The sequence below is a fragment of the Primulina tabacum genome, chromosome 2, assembly GCF_025594145.1.
Source record: "Primulina tabacum isolate GXHZ01 chromosome 2, ASM2559414v2, whole genome shotgun sequence".
In the NCBI taxonomy this organism is placed as follows: Eukaryota; Viridiplantae; Streptophyta; class Magnoliopsida; order Lamiales; family Gesneriaceae; genus Primulina; species Primulina tabacum.
In genome coordinates, this window is record NC_134551.1 from 43,654,643 (window position 1) to 43,671,734 (window position 17,092).

Genomic DNA, 17,092 nt, shown 5'->3' on the forward strand with positions numbered 1-17,092 from the left:
ACCTAGTGAGTCTAATGACTCAGTACGTTCTAAACATGGATTGCAAATAATACATATACAATCACATGCATTAAAAATCATACCTTTATTTAAAATAACTTTTGAACATAAATAAATCGTTTAAAATCATTTAAGCATAATTAAATCATAAATCGTAAAATTATTTAAAACTAACTTTAAGCATAAATAAATCATTTAAAAATAGATTTAGATCGTAAGTAAATCATATATCATAAAATCTTTTTTATCGTAAAGCTTTCAATCATATATAATTTTGAGTGAAGTTTGATATTTGAAAGTGACTAGCTTTTATCATTCAGTCGACTGCAGTCTTAGCTCCACATGGTCCATGGTGGGCACTAGGCTCCACTATGAAAATACGATCGTCGGGGTCCTCCTGGGCCTTTTCCCATAGACAGGGTCCCTCTGGGGCCTTGGCCCGAATATGGGCTCCCTTTGGGGCCTTGGCTCTGACGCAATCTCCACAAAACATATATCATTTGTCACAGTCAATACACATCCCTCAACATAATTTTTCTTTTCTTTTAAAATGATAAATCATCATAACTTTCCAAAAATATCATTTTACACATTGAAAATTGCCCATCTTTTACCATAAATCATAAAATATCCATAAATCATAAAATATTGTATTTCCATAAAAATCATCATTTTAAATCATAAAATATCATTTAACATGCATTATGATCCTTCGGGATGCTGCCAAGCTTTTACGTATTTTTCAAGTATAAAATTACTGTTTTGCCCCTAGAGGTAAAAATTATCGATTTTATCTTTTTCTTACTTTTAATGACATGGGCTTATCCCAAATAATTATTTAAGCTAAAAAATAAATTTTCATAATTTTATTCGGCTTAATTTGAGACTTTTCAATTAATTATTTAATTAACGTTTCGTGAGGCGTTTAATTCCGAATAAATTCAAAACTCCATATTTTCTTCCCAAACTGTAAACATAGACTTTTTATTGCTTAATCTACCCATGTGAGCCATGAACCACACCCGTGGACCCATGGTTCCAATTTTCCTTACTAATTCGAAATAATTTCCCTTAACCGAACCCACCGAGCCATCTCCCTATTTACTCGAGCCATGGTCAAGCCACCTCAAGCCAAACACAAGACAAATCATCTAGGCACCCTACTGACCATCCCTAACCCATAGAACCTAACCCTAGTTCGCTCACCAACCCAGCAACCAAGCTGCAAAATTCTGTGCGTGACTCATCCTTTCCCAAGACTCCTAGCCAACTAGGACACCTCCAGCCATCTAACCATAGACCACCCATGGCCTTTACTGACCCTAGACCAGCCCCAGACTTGAGACACCCCCAGCACGAGCCCCCAAGCCATGCAGCAAGACACCACATCAAGCAGCGCCGCGGGAGCCCTTCTTGCATCCACCAGTTCCTTCGCGTGGGCTCTTGCTGGATCCACCACGAGCCCTGAATGCACCAGCCCATGTTCCGAACCATACCCCTCTACCCTGGACCCTACTTGACAATCTTGGCCCGTCGTTAGCCCCGCTGCACCCCTCTCCCGAAGCAAACCAGTGCACAACGCATGGGGGAGAGTCCTAGTTCACTAGGACTCTTCCCTAGCCACTCCCTTAACCCCTAGCCACCCTAGGACCCGACCCAGCCCTAGACCGAGATCAAACTTGACCCTGACCCTGACCCTAACCCAGCCCTAGCTGAGCCCCAACATCCCATGCACAGTAGTCGCCCCCTAAACCAAGCCATGAATGAAATTGCACCCAAAAACCCCTCGGTCCTCTCCTCTTGATAACCCACGGTTTCCAACCTGTTTTCTCTTCAATTTATCTTGTTTTGTTCATATTTCATCCGTGTTTAATCATATATTGGCAGCTTAACCCTCTGGAATCATGACGTTACATCAACAAGCGTAAAATCGCAAAAACGTTGAAAATACGTACCATACCATAAAATAATCGAACACCCATAACTTTTTCATGAATAATCAATTAAAACACACATATTATGATTTGTATGATATTTAAAAGAGTTTAGAAACGTGCCTTCGCGTTTATAATGCTTGAATATACGATTGTTGGCGAGGGTGCGACGTTGGACGACCGGACGACGAAGAACACAAGCCTTTTCTTTACTCCAAAATCTCGAAATAATGAAGTGTGTGTGTGGTGTGTTTCGTATGCTACTAGGTATAAATATTGTAAAGGGCCAAATACTCCTTGCTTGATAATTTGCGGAAAATTAAAAATTTTTCTTTTTAAAAGAACTTAAATGGCCTCATTCATAAAATCGACTGATGAATCAAGTTCAATGTTTAAAATAATAGCAGCGGAAGAAAATAAAGTTTTGCCAACAATAACAATTTAAAAATTATCCAACGACTGATAAAAATTGTTTGCGGAATAAAATAACAACTGCTGCACTGAGGTCCTCGGGTGCCACTACTGCCGACCCAAGCTGGCTCACTGGTCGCCGCCCTCGGCCCTGGCCTCATCAGTACCTACAACAATCAAGTCTAGTGAGCCTAAAGACTCAGCATGCATATATCGCATCTAACGAGTAAAAATCGGAATTAAAATATGCATGTGATAAAATATCATGTCCTGAGGCATGCTGAAAATAATCTGTACTGAGCAATTATAATACGTGCATAACTGAACTGATAATCACAGTAAAAATGTTTGCTCCTTGGAGCCTGTACTGAAATAACTGGTAAAATTTTCTGTTGAGATTATGTTTTACGCCTGTGGCCACTGCACTAAGCTGAACTGATCGGTAACTGGCTACCGGGGAGGATGAAACTGAACTGAGCTGGCCGGTCACTGGCGACCGGGTGGTACCATACTGAACTGATCGGTCACTGGCGACCGTATAAAATAACACTCCCACATAGTGAATGAACCACAAGCCATATCGCATAAATCTCAAAAATAATCATTTTCTATTTAATGCACGTAAAATAATTAACTGGCATAATGAAAATGTCCTGTAATTTTACCAACTGGATTGGATTGGATCGTCCCCAGGCTCGCTGCAACCTAACTGTGCCATGAAAAATATGCAATAGCTTAAACTTAACCAACTATGCAATTTACGTTCAAAAGATGCGACTATGACGCCTATTGACTTCGCATTTAATCATGACTCCGAGCCAACCTGAACCGACACCGAACCGACGTATAGTCATGATTAAAATACGCTGAAAAATCATAAAATAATGCTCCTAAAATGATAGGGTCGAAATCTAGGTGGAATGGAGGCCAAAACACGAAACGCTCTTTCGAGAGTCAATTTGGCACATCGCACCGTAAATTCTCGTACGACCTCAAAAATGATCCGAATCACGAACGGTCAAAAACATGATCTTCCCAACTCAATGAGGCACTGTCCAGTCCAAGGCCATGGGCTAAAAGCCAAACCAAGAACTCAAACGAGCCTTCTAAACGACACAACAACTTGCTGTAAATTTCCAGCAGCTGCATTCCCGTGTAACTTGTGTTGTTTTCGAGACTACCGGCCATTGGGGCGTGAACCACCGACCAGAGACTCTTACCAACATCCCAAGGAATGATTTGAACCATGGCTAAGGGCCCTAGGCCAGCCACAATCCGCATCACACCATAACTCAACCGAAGGGTCCAACCGAGAGCCAACGTGCATGCGTGTGTTGTGTTTTGCTTAGATCGATGTCTTGCGTCGTTCCAGTGGCCATTTGATTGACCATGGCACAATCTAGACATCTAGGAGCATGATATGAACTGTGGCTAAGGGTCATAGGCCAACCAAGATCCATACCAAGCAACCAAAAGAAACGAACCGAAAGCTGTCCAACCGAAGTAGCCGAAGGGGTATAGGGGCTGTTGTGATGTTTTTATTAAAAACTGATGAACCATGGACCAAGCCACAAAAAGGGCGACTTAGTCACGTCTTATACATGTTAGGGAAGTGATCCAACCATGGATAAGAGCCCTTAGGGCAGCCAAGATCAGATCCAACCCCTTGGCAACCAAACTGAAAATTTCGAACTCAAAAAGGGACACAAATGGTGTTGCTGTCATTTCTTGCTTTCCAGCAAACATGGGCTGAAACCGATGGACAAATGTAGTCCTAATGCATCCTATTACATGTATATAAGTCGCCTTGGGAGCCTGGAGTCGAACCAATCACCTGAAACTCACAAACCAAGAAAAACGTGAAGCTTGCCAAGGAAAAACGAAAATTCTGCATGTGTTGTTCCAAAATGTTTTGACATGTATCTCGGTTTTTGCTTGAATAAACATGATCATGTACTGAAATATAAATGATAATATGACTTGATTGAGGTTTGAAAGAAATCTAGACATGCCTGGTTTCGTTTCGAAAGAAAACGAACGAAACGACGACGACGCGGCACGGAGGAGATGGAGCGCTTCTCTTGTTCTTTCTAGTTCTCGATTTTTCTCCCTTTCTCCCTAGCTATTATTCACGTTTTTTCTACTGAAAAGGGGTCTGATTTCGGTGGGGAGGGAGTGTGATGGAGTGGTTATGAGGGGTGAGGAGGATGGTGCAAGATATAAGGATCATATCAAGACCAAGTCTTCATGCATTTGAATTTTGAATTTTGAATTGCTATCAAATGATCTCTTGGGTGATTCTAGAGTATAGTGGCCGATTTTATCATGCCAAACAAGGGTTAGGATAGTGGTCTAGTATTAATTAATTAAGGTGGAAAAATAGCTAAAAGAATTAGCATGCTAATCAACCAAGAATGGGTCAAAGGTGAGTTGGCAAGTCCTAGTTTGTTCTTCTAGGGGTGTGGCCGAAAATGCATGATAAATGGTAGGGGAAATTGATTATCTAGTAATTTAATAACCCTTAAAAGCCTTACTAATCCTTTTATTAATTTAGTGAGCTAACCCCTTAATTAAATAACTTAAATGAGTTCATTTCTTAATCACCACAAATAATTAAATTAAATCCTCAAACCTCCCTTACTAACTTAAATGAACTTACTTGCTAGCTAAATTAACTTCTGGAAATATTTTCTGGATCTTAAATTCTATCTCAAAACTCCAACTCCGGTCCGGCCTCACTGAAATAACTGAAATGCTAAGAAATCAAACTACTGAACTGAAATAATAAATAATTAACTTCAAACAAATGCATTTAAAATAATTATGCAATGAAGTCAATTAAATTTAAAAATCTAGAATTATGAATGGCTTATACGTCTACTGATTTACGGGTTCTACAATCATTCCCCCCTTAAAATAAATTTCGTCATCGAAATTAGAACTCATCGAATAACTCAGGGTATCGACTTCTCATCTCCGGCTCAGACTCCCACGTAGCTTCCTCCTCTGAATGGTTGAGCCATTTGACTTTGACTCGCTTAACAAGTTTGTTCCGAAGTTTCTTTTCCTGTCTGTCTAGGATCTGCACGGGTCTCTCCTCATAAGATAAGTTCGGAGTAAGCTGCAACGGCTCGAAATTCAGCACATGCGAAGGGTTCGCCATGTACTTTCTCAGCATGGAGACGTGGAACACATTGTGTACTCCGGCCAGATTCGGCGGAAGAGCCACACGATACGCTAGCGTCCCAATTCTGTCGAGGATCTCAAACGGTCCAATGAATCTCGGACTGAGCTTCCCTTTCTTCCCAAATCTCATGACACCCTTCATAGGTGCCACTTTCACGAAGACATGATCGCCCACTGCAAACTCTAACTCTCTCCTCCGCTGATCGGCATAACTCTTCTGTCGGCTCTGAGCAGTCCTCATCCTATCACGGATCTTGACTACTACATCTGCTGCCTGCTGAACAATCTCTGGACCCAACTCTGCTCTCTCTCCTACTTCATCCCAATGAACAGGAGATCTACACTTGCAGCCATACAGTGCTTCATACGGAGCCATACCTATAGACGACAGGAAACTGTTGTTATAGGTGAACTCTACCAATGGTAAGTTCGACTCCCAACTCCCTGAGAAATCGATGACGCAAGCGCGAAGAAGATCCTCCAAAATCTGAATAACTCGCTCCGACTACCCATCCGTCTGCGGATGGAAAGCTGTGCTAAACAGCAACTTCGTACCCATAGTCGAATGCAAACTCTTCCAAAACGAGGAAGTGAATCTGGGATCTCTGTCGGATACGATAGAAACTGGAATACCATGGAGTCGGACTATCTCTCGGATATACAGCTCTGCATACTGAACCATGGTGAAAGTTGTCTTAATAGGCAAGAAGTGCGCTGATTTGGTAAGACGATCTACAATCACCCAGATGGAATTCGATCCTCTGGCTGACCTCGGCAATCCGGTCACAAAGTCCATGGTAACATTCTCCTACTTCCACTCGGGAATAGGGAGAGGCTTGAGCAAACCTGCTGGTCTCTGATGCTCGGCCTTCACTAACTGGCAAGTCAGACACTCGGACACAAATCGCCTGATGTCCTTCTTCATCACTGGCCACCAATACAATAGCTGCAGATCCTTGTACATCTTCGTACTCCCAGGGTGAATGGAGTACGGGGACATGTGAGCCTCTGATAGAATATCTGCTCGGATAGAACCACTGCTAGGAACCCACATCCTGTCTCGGTATCTCACAATACCGTCGCTGACTGTATACAAGACACTGCCCTTGGCTTCATCTCTCTTCTTCCACTGTGCCAACTGCTCATCTGCTGACTGACCATTGCGAATACGATCAAGAAGGGAAGACTGAATGGTCAAGGTAGATAGACGAGGAACTCTACCTCGAGGATTAGTCTCAAGATCAAACCTCTGCATCTCAATCTGAAGAGGTTTCTGCATCGTCAAGTGAGCCATCACTGCGACTTTCCTGCTCAAAGCATCCGCAACTACATTAGCTTTACCCGGGTGGTAGCTAATGTCACAATCGTAATCTTTCACAAGCTCCAACCAACGCCTCTGACGCATGTTCAGCTCCTTCTGCGTAAAGAAATACTTGAGGCTCTTGTGGTCGGTAAAGATCTGGCACTTCTCCCCATACAAATAGTGCCTCCAAATCTTCAAGGCAAAAACTACTGCGGCCAACTCTAGATCATGGGCGGGGTAGTTCTTCTCGTGGATTTTCAGCTGTCGAGAAGCATACGCTATCACTCTCCCATGCTGCATCAAAACTGCACCTAAACCAAGCTTCGAAGCATCGGTATAAAGGACAAACTCACCGGATCCTGACGGTACAGCCAAAACGGGTGCTGAGATAAGAGCTTGCTTCAAAGTATCGAAGCTCTTCTGACACTCCTCGCTCCACACAAACTTCACATTTTTCTTTGTCAGTGCTGTGAGTGGAACGGCAATGGATGAGAATCCCTGAATGAACTTCCTGTAATATCCTGCTAGCCCAAGAAAACTGCGGATCTCGGATGCATTCTGAGGCACAACCCAATCTCTGACTGCAGCGACTTTCGCCGGGTCTACCTCAATGCCACTGCTAGAAAAAATGTGGCCCAAGAACGCCACCTTCTCTAACCAGAATTCGCACTTACTGAACTTTGCGAATAGTTTGTGCTTCTGCAATGTCTGCAACACTGTGGTCAGATGCCTGCTGTGCTCCTCCCGACTCTTGGAGTAGACAAGAATGTCATCTATGAACACTATCACAAACTGGTCGAGGTACGGTTGAAATACGCGATTCATTAGATCCATGAAGATCGCTGGCGCATTGGTCAAACCGAACGGCATCACAAGGAACTCGTAGTGGCCATAACGAGTCTCGAAAGCTGTCTTCGAGACATCAGCATCTCTCACCCTCAACTGGTGATAACCGGAACGCAGATCTATCTTGGAGAAAATCGAAGCTCCCTGCAACTAGTCAAACAGATCCTCAATCCTCGGCAGTGGGTATTTATTCTTCACTGTAACCCTGTTCAACTCCCGGTAGTCAATGCAAAGCCTCATCGAGCCATCCTTCTTTTTCACAAATAAGACCGGCGCGCCCCATGGAGAAAAGCTCGGGCGAATGAACTCCTTGTCGAGAAGTTCCTGAATCTGTTTCTTAAGCTCTGCCATCTCTGTCGGTGTTAGTCGGTACGGCGCTTGGATATCGGAGCCGTACCTGGCATAAGCTCAATGGAAAACTCCACCTCTCTCTCGGGTGGCATACCAGAGACGTCTTCGGGAAAAACGTCTAAGAAATCTCTGGCAATCGGAACATCTGAAGCTGCCTGGCTGGGTTCCTCGGGGACAGATAAAAAGGTCGCTAGAAATGCCCGACACCCTCTATGCATGAGCTTCCTAGCTTGAACATATGGAATAATGCGCGGTAAAGGAAAGTACCTGTCCGGCTCAAATAAGAACTGCTCCATTCCAGGCGGTCGGACAAGAACGGATCTCCGCTGGAAGTCTATCAACACTCTGTTCCTCAATAGCCAGTCCATCCCTAGGATGATGTCGAATTCCGGCATCGGTAGCACAATCAGATCCGCATAAACAAGATTACCGTGCAGCTCAAGGTCTATATCTCGGATAACATTGGTAGCTGCCATCTCCTCGCCTGACGACAACACTACTGAAAAGGCTGTATCTAGCCCAATGGTCTGGATCTTGAGAAAGTTTGCAAAGACCTCCGAAATAAACGAGTGTGTGGCCCCTGAATCTATCAAGGCCTTGGTAGCGGAACCAGATATAAAAATTCTCCCTGAAAGATCGGAACTCTAAGTTGAATCCCACTACAAGAACTAAACTTATAGACATGCAAAGGTCAAGGTTCTTCTAGCTTAATTCCCCTGAAATAAATCTGAGTAGAGCATGCAATCCTATAACAGTTCTAAGTTCAAAAATCTAAATCCCGATTCCCAAAATGCTGAAATTCGAATAATAACTTAAAGTTTAAAGGTACCTGTCAACAACATAGTCTCCGGGTTGGTTTCCGCGGCATGGAGAGCAAAAACTCTGCCATGGGTAGGCAGATTCCTCTGAGGGCACTGCAGCAACATGTGGTCTGGACTGCCACACTTAAAACACTTTCCTGAGCCAGCCATACATGCTCCAGGATGGCGACGTGAGCACCTGGGACAAACTGGGTGCTCCTGTGTCCTCGGGGCTGGGCGTCCCCGCTGCTGCTGCTGCTGGCCTCGGTTCCTGGGCGGTCCATGAAAAGGCCTCTTATTATGCTGCTGATGCTGATGAGGAGGAGGGTGGTGCGGTGCCTGGACTGGGCGCTTGCCCTGGCGATCCCTCTCGATATCCCGCAGATCCTGCTCTGCGGCTAAGTCCTTGGAGACGGCAATCTCATAAGTAGCAGGGTCAGATACCCTAACATCCCGGCGCAAGATCGGCTGTAAACCCACCAGGAAGTGCATCAGCTTGGCTCTGGCATCATTCGCGATCAGGGGCACAAAGTGATAGCCCCTCTCGAACTTACGGATAAACTCCGTAACCATCATATCCCCCTGTCTCAGGCTCATGAACTCGGTGGTCAGCCTGGTGCGAACCTCCTCAGCAAAATACTTGGAGTAGAAAACCTCCGTAAAGCGGGTCCAAGAAAGTGTAGTCAAGGTCAGGGCTACCGAAGCTCCTTCCCACCATAAGCGGGCGTCTCCAGTGAACAGGTAGGTGGCACACCGGACTCGATCTGCGTCTCCCAGCTCCATAAAATCGAAGATAACCTCAAGGGATTTGATCCATCCCTCGGCAACCATGGGGTCAGATGTCCCAGAGAATTCCTTCGGGCGCATCTTCACGAATCGCTCATAAACAGCCTCGGGCCCTGTCGGCCTGGCTGCGGCTGCGGCTACGGCTGCGGCATTGCCCCCCGCAAACTGTGCGAAGAACTGTGCCATCCCAGCTAACATCTGGGCACTCATGTCCGGTGGGGGCGGTGGAGGAGGTGGTAGGTCTCCCTCCGGTCTACGCTCCTCCCTGTCCTCTCGGCGAGGCTCCTCCTCTCTGTTGCGCTCTAAAATGCGTCTAGGGGGCATACTGTTCCAACATAACCCATACGTAACTAACATGCATAATTCCATAATTTATTTTAAATGAACCCTGAAATACTGAAAATCTGGAAGCATGCTGACAAAATAATTCATGCTTTAACTAAAATGCTGAACAAAATGCTGAACTGAAAAACTTACAGACCGAAGACGTGGCTTCGTGAGCTTCTCGCGGTCAGTAGTAGTGAAACCCTATACAGAACCACCGCTCTGATACCAACTGTAAAAGGGCCAAATACTCCTTGCTTGATAATTTGCGGAAAATTAAAAATTTTTCTTTTTAAAAGAACTTAAATGGCCTCATTCATAAAATCGACTGATGAATCAAGTTCAATGTTTAAAATAATAGCAGCGGAAGAAAATAAAGTTTTGCCAACAATAACAATTTAAAAATTATCCAACGACTGATAAAAATTGTTTGCGGAATAAAATAACAACTGCTGCACTGAGGTCCTCGGGTGCCACTACTGCCGACCCAAGCTGGCTCACTGGTCCCCGCCCTCGGCCCTGGCCTCATCAGTACCTACAACAATCAAGTCTAGTGAGCCTAAAGACTCAGCATGCATATATCGCATCTAACGAGTAAAAATCGGAATTAAAATATGCATGGGATAAAATATCATGTCCTGAGGCATGCTGAAAATAATCTGTACTGAGCAATTATAATACGTGCATAACTGAACTGATAATCACAGTAAAAATGTTTGCTCCTTGGAGCCTGTACTGAAATAACTGGTAAAATTTTCTGTTGAGATTATGTTTTACGCCTGTGGCCACTGCACTAAGCTGAACTGATCGGTAACTGGCTACCGGGGAGGATGAAACTGAACTGAGCTGGCCGGTCACTGGCGACCGGGTGGTACCATACTGAACTGATCGGTCACTGGCGACCGTATAAAACAACACTCCCACATAGTGAATGAACCACAAGCCATATCGCATAAATCTAAAAAATAATCATTTTCTATTTAATGCACGTAAAATAATTAACTGGCATAATGAAAATGTCCTGTAATTTTACCAACTGGATTGGATTGGATCGTCCCCAGGCTCGCTGCAACCTAAGTGTGCCATGAAAAATATGCAATAGCTTAAACTTGACAAACTATGCAATTTACGTTCAAAAGATGCGACTATGACGCCTATTGACTTCGCATTTAATCATGACTCCGAGCCAACCTGAACCGACACCGAACCGACGTATAGTCATGATTAAAATACGCTAAAAAATCATAAAATAATGCTCCTAAAATGATAGGGTCGAAATCTAGGTGGAATGGAGGCCAAAACACGAAACGCTCTTTCGAGAGTCAATTTGGCACATCGCACCGTAAATTCTCGTACGACCTCAAAAATGATCCGAATCACGAACGGTCGAAAACATGATCTTCATAACTCAATGAGGCACTGTCCAGTCCAAGTCCATGGGCTAAAAGCCAAACCAAGAACTCAAACGAGCCTTCTAAACGACACAACAACTTGCTGTAAATTTCCAGCAGCTGCATTCCCGTGTAACTTGTGTTGTTTTCGAGACTACCGGCCATTGGGGCGTGAACCACCGACCAGAGACTCTTACCAACATCCCAAGGAATGATTTGAACCATGGCTAAGGGCCCTAGGCCAGCCACAATCCGCATCACACCATAACTCAACCGAAGGGTCCAACCGAGAGCCAACGTGCATGCGTGTGTAGTGTTTCGCTTAGATCGATGTCTTGCGTCGTTCCAGTGGCCATTTGATTGACCATGGCACAATCTAGACATCTAGGAGCATGATATGAACTGTGGCTAAGGGCCATAGGCCAAGCAAGATCCATACCAAGCAACCAAAAGAAACGAACCGAAAACTGTCCAACCGAAGTAGCCGAAGGGGTATAGGGGCTGTTGTGATGTTTTTATTAAAAACCGATGAACCATGGACCAAGCCACCAAAAGGGCGACTTAGTCACGTCTTATACATGTTAGGGAAGTGATCCAACCATGGATAAGAGCCCTTAGGGCAGCCAAGATCAGATCCAACCCCTTGGCAACCAAACTGAAAATTTCGAACTCAAAAAGGGACACAAATGGTGTTGCTGTCATTTCTTGCTTTCCAGAGAACATGGGCTGAAAACGATGGACAAATGTGGTCCTAATGCATCCTATTACATGTATATAAGTCGCCTTGGGAGCCTGGAGTCGAACCAATCACCTGAAACTCACAAACCAAGAAAAACGTGAAGCTTGCCAAGGAAAAACGAAAATTCTGCATGTGTTGTTCCAAAATGTTTTGACATGTATCTCGGTTTTTGCTTGAATAAACATGATCATGTACTGAAATATAAATGATAATATGACTTGATTGAGGTTTGAAAGAAATCTAGACATGCCTGGTTTCGTTTCGAAAGAAAACGAACGAAACGACGACGACGCGGCACGGAGGAGATGGAGCGCTTCTCTTGTTCTTTCTAGTTCTCGATTTTTCTCCCTTTCTCCCTAGCTATTATTCACGTTTTTTCTACTGAAAAGGGGTCTGATTTCGGTGGGGAGGGAGTGTGATGGAGTGGTTATGAGGGGTGAGGAGGATGGTGCAAGATATAAGGATCATATCAAGACCAAGTCTTCATGCATTTGAATTTTGAATTTTGAATTGCTATCAAATGATCTCTTGGGTGATTCTAGAGTATAGTGGCCGATTTTATCATGCCAAACAAGGGTTAGGATAGTGGTCTAGTATTAATTAATTAAGGTGGAAAAATAGCTAAAAGAATTAGCATGCTAATCAACCAAGAATGGGTCAAAGGTGAGTTGGCAAGTCCTAGTTTGTTCTTCTAAGGGTGTGGCCGAAAATGCATGATAAATGGTAGGAGGAAATTGATTATCTAGTAATTTAATAACCCTTAAAAGCCTTACTAATCCTTTAATTAATTTAGTGAGCTAACCCCTTAATTAAATAACTTAAATGAGTTCATTTCTTAATCACCTCAAATAATTAAATTAAATCCTCAAACCTCCCTTACTAACTTAAATGAACTTACTTGCTAGCTAAATTAACTTCTGAAAATATTTTCTGGATCTTAAATTCTATCTCAAAACTCCAACTCCGGTCCGGCCTCACTGAAATAACTGAAATGCTAAGAAATCAAACTACTGAACTGAAATAATAAATAATTAACATCAAAAAAATGCATTTAAAATAATTATGCAATGAAGTCAATTAAATTTAAAAATCTAGAATTATGCATGGCTTATACGTCTACTGATTTACGGGTTCTACAAATATAGTGTTTAAAAGACCTAGGTAGCTTATTTATAGATTTACACAACATGCTAATGGGCTTTGGTTTTGAGCTTGCAAGCTTAATGACAATTGAGCCTACTTTAAATAATTAAATTGGACCCAAAAATATTTATTTATTTAAAACATAAAATTATATAAAATTAGTTTCTCAAAAATAATATTTTTGATCTTTTAAAACTCCTTGTTTGCCCAAAACCGGCTTCCCGTGAAAAATTGAGCTCAACTCGTAAAATAATTCGAACTCCAACATTTTTAGGAAAATTAAATCAATTTAAATCATATTAGGAAGCCTTGCAATTATTTAATGAAGAATAAATATTCTTGTCTTGGTCGTCTCCGGTCTCCTTTTCCCTACTTATTATCGAATATTCGGGTAAAATCTTTCAATTTCATGTAATCATGTCATATCATCATTTAATCATGGAATCATACATTTAATCATATAATAAATATCATGCTAGCATTTAAAATCAATCAATTAAAATAATTTGCATGCATGTGGTTTACGTAGGTTTCGTTTTTCGGACGTTATAAACTCCACCCAATGGCAGCATTCTCGCGTTATTTTCAGCAGCAAGCTTCACCATCCATTGGCCCCTTATTTTCTTCGAGAAAGCTCCTACCCCGCCTATCCGTTTCACGTCCCACGCGTGTATTTTCAAGCTTTTGATCATATAAACTCTAAGGCACACCATATATCTCATTTCTCATCATTTATACCATGATTATATGATGATGTTTACATTTTTGCATGAATTTTTGTTGGTCCCTCTTTTAGCATCGTTCTCGTAAAGGTTTGACACGTAAATGTGTTTATCTTGTGTGCAACTCACGTTTTCTTGATCTTGTGCGAGGGGCTGCCAATTCCAAGTTTCTAAGGACTGATAACGTCATGTACTAAGGTATCAAGGGACTGGAGTTGGCTAAGGGTCGAAATCATTGAGGGCGGGTCGATGCTTAGTGTATGAGGGCCCGGGTTTGGTGAGATCGGAGGTTTGGGGTTGCGTGGTTGTGCATGGCTTGTTTCCAGCCAAGGATCTGACCCTCTAGGGTCGTGACAAGGCTGGAAGGGGGCCAGGAATGGTTGGTCGTAGTCTAGGAGTCGGCCAAAGGGATTAGCTCGAGAGAGGGTTCGATAGCTTGTGCGGCGCTGCTTCTTGGGTAGTGCACAAGGCTGACGTTTTGGGTAGTAGGGTCAGCTAGGGTCGGTCCAGGGGAGTCTATTGGGTTCGAGGATGGTCCCAGTATAGCTGGTTAGGTGCTGGTCCTTGTGGTTTTGAGGCAGGATTGAAAGTATAGTACGTTTTGTGCACTAGGATCTTGAGTTAGCTCGTGCAGCGAAATTCCAGCAACGTTTCGAGGTAGTTTCGTGGTTTATAAGCAGGCTGGAATAAGTGATTTTTAGGCTGGACATGTAGGTTTAAGTCTTATTTCATGTTGGGAAAAGTTTGGTTGAAATTCGGGTTGATACGGGTTAAAACGGGACCCGTTCCGAGTTTTAAAACGAATCGATTAAGTTTTGAAACGGGCTCGAGGTTATGTGTAAGAAATACTTTTAATCATGTTTTGGAATGTTTTAAGGAGTCTAGTAAGTTTCGGGTCGAAATTTTGAGGTCTAGTGATAAAACAATCATTTTGGGTTTCTAGGGGAAAAATGATCATTTTGCATCCGAGTCGAATTAGAAGTCCTGGCAGTGCCCTAAACACGATTTTACATGTTTTTAAATGTTTATGATATCATGAATATGACCTTATTATGTAAATATGAAAATACATTGCATGCTTGATTTAAGAAAAAATTATGTATATGCGTGATTTTTATTAAGTGATGATATGATGACATGTTTTGAATGATGGGAGTTGGTTGTGACTAATAAGATGACACGATGATACGATGACATGTAAGGCAAAAGCTCAGGACGGGTAATGTGTCGCTGTTGTCTCCGCCGCCTGGTACCACGATTAAACGTAGATGGATCCATCGATTGACATGATAATACGAAAGTCACAACTGACGAAATGTATGTTGAATATGGTATTGTTCACTGCTGCATGATATGTATATGTATTTGATATCACGGTACAGGTGTGTTGAGTCTTTAGACTCACTAGGTGTGAATGATGCAGGTGAGCATGTCGATGAGGGGACATGAGGTGCCGAATTCTGAGTAGGCAGGGCTGGATGTGCGCACACGACCCGAGGACCACACCTTTCCGCACATCACGTTTTTATGAGTTTGAGTAGACGTGAACATTTTGATACGTTGATTTTGTTATGGTGATGATCATCAGGTTATTTACTTGAGTTATGTTTTTCGTACACATATTATGGCCGTGTCGGCAATTTTAAACTGCAGTATTTTTAGTTGTCAAAAAAATTTACGTTTATTTTTAAAAGGCATATTTTTTTAGTAGGGTTGTGTTGGAACTTTTCAAGTTCGCAATCTTGATTTTGATGTTAACAAAACTTGTTAATTTGTGTTACTAATAATCTACCTTAGTGTGCAGAAGTTAGGATCAGTCACGAGCTGTTTACATCGCAAACTGAGGACTCAACCGATCGCACAAACTAAATCAGTCTAACTATTACGTCAATGGAGCAGTCCAGCTGATTGTCCAGTTGATTAAAAGCTTTAAAAATTTTCAGTGTTTCTTAACGAAGGATTATTTCGAGTGTTTTTCGCTTGATTTTTATTTCAAACTCGATCTAATTCATCGGTGTAAACATTCTTAGAACACGAGCTATTGCAGCTCTTGGAGAATATTTTGTTTGAAGCATCACAAGGTGCTAGGCAGACGATCCTTCAATTGGTATCAGGGCGGGGTGTTCTAAGAAGGATATTTGAAAACTGATATTTTTAAAACATATTTTAAAATGCTATTTAAAATGGATTTCAAAATCCTCTTAAATATTTTATGCGTTTGTTATGAGAAGAGAGAAGGTTCTTAACTCTGGAACTAACATCGTAGCTGCTTCTCTCGACTCATTAACATTGTTGTTTTAAGTAACTTGCAGCATTTTGAGTTCAGTTAACAGCAGTTCACCTAAACTGCTCTTCAGACAAGATTTCAGTTGCAAATCTACCAGCTCAACTGATCACCAAAGGCCAGTGGGTTCGGGAAGAAATAGGGGGCTTAGCCCGCCCCGCCCGCCTACCAATCAAATAGGCTGAGAGTGAGTGTAACTGAAACTGATGAGTTAAGTGGAGCTTAATCATCATCAGCACCGCCGCTTAATTGCCATATCAGATCAAATATAGATGATCAATGCATTTCAGCACTAGTTGAGTCCAGTTTGAGTCAGCTCGACCAGTTAGACATCACAGAGATCAAGTCCAAAGGCAAATTAGCTGATCTTCTGGAAGAAGAAACTCACAATTTTTGCAACAGTCAAAGCATTCAAGGCGACCAATTGTTAGTATATTCAGTTATATTATGTGTAAACTAACTGATGTTTGATGTTATTTAAAGTCTGCTAGTGAAGTAGCAATTTCCCTTACATTGGTTGATATGCGCAGATGTATAATACAAGGGACACTTATTTGATTAAATAAACATCTTGTTCGTCCAGTTAGCCTTTACATAACTGAACTTCTATCTTAAGATTTGTTGCCTAAAGTGCTTGATTGATACTAAAACTTCATTAATCACGTAAATGATTATATTTTTAAAGGGAAGTTTTTCATTCAGTTTCTGAGGGGGAGTTTTGTTTAGAATTATCTCTCCAACTGAAAAACTATTTTCAAATTATTTCATTCAGTTGTTGAGGGGGAGCATTTCTTTCTGCTATTCCTCGAACTGAAAAACTTTTCTTTATTTCATTTATTCTCTTTTGGGTGAACTTTTTTTAGCTTTAATTG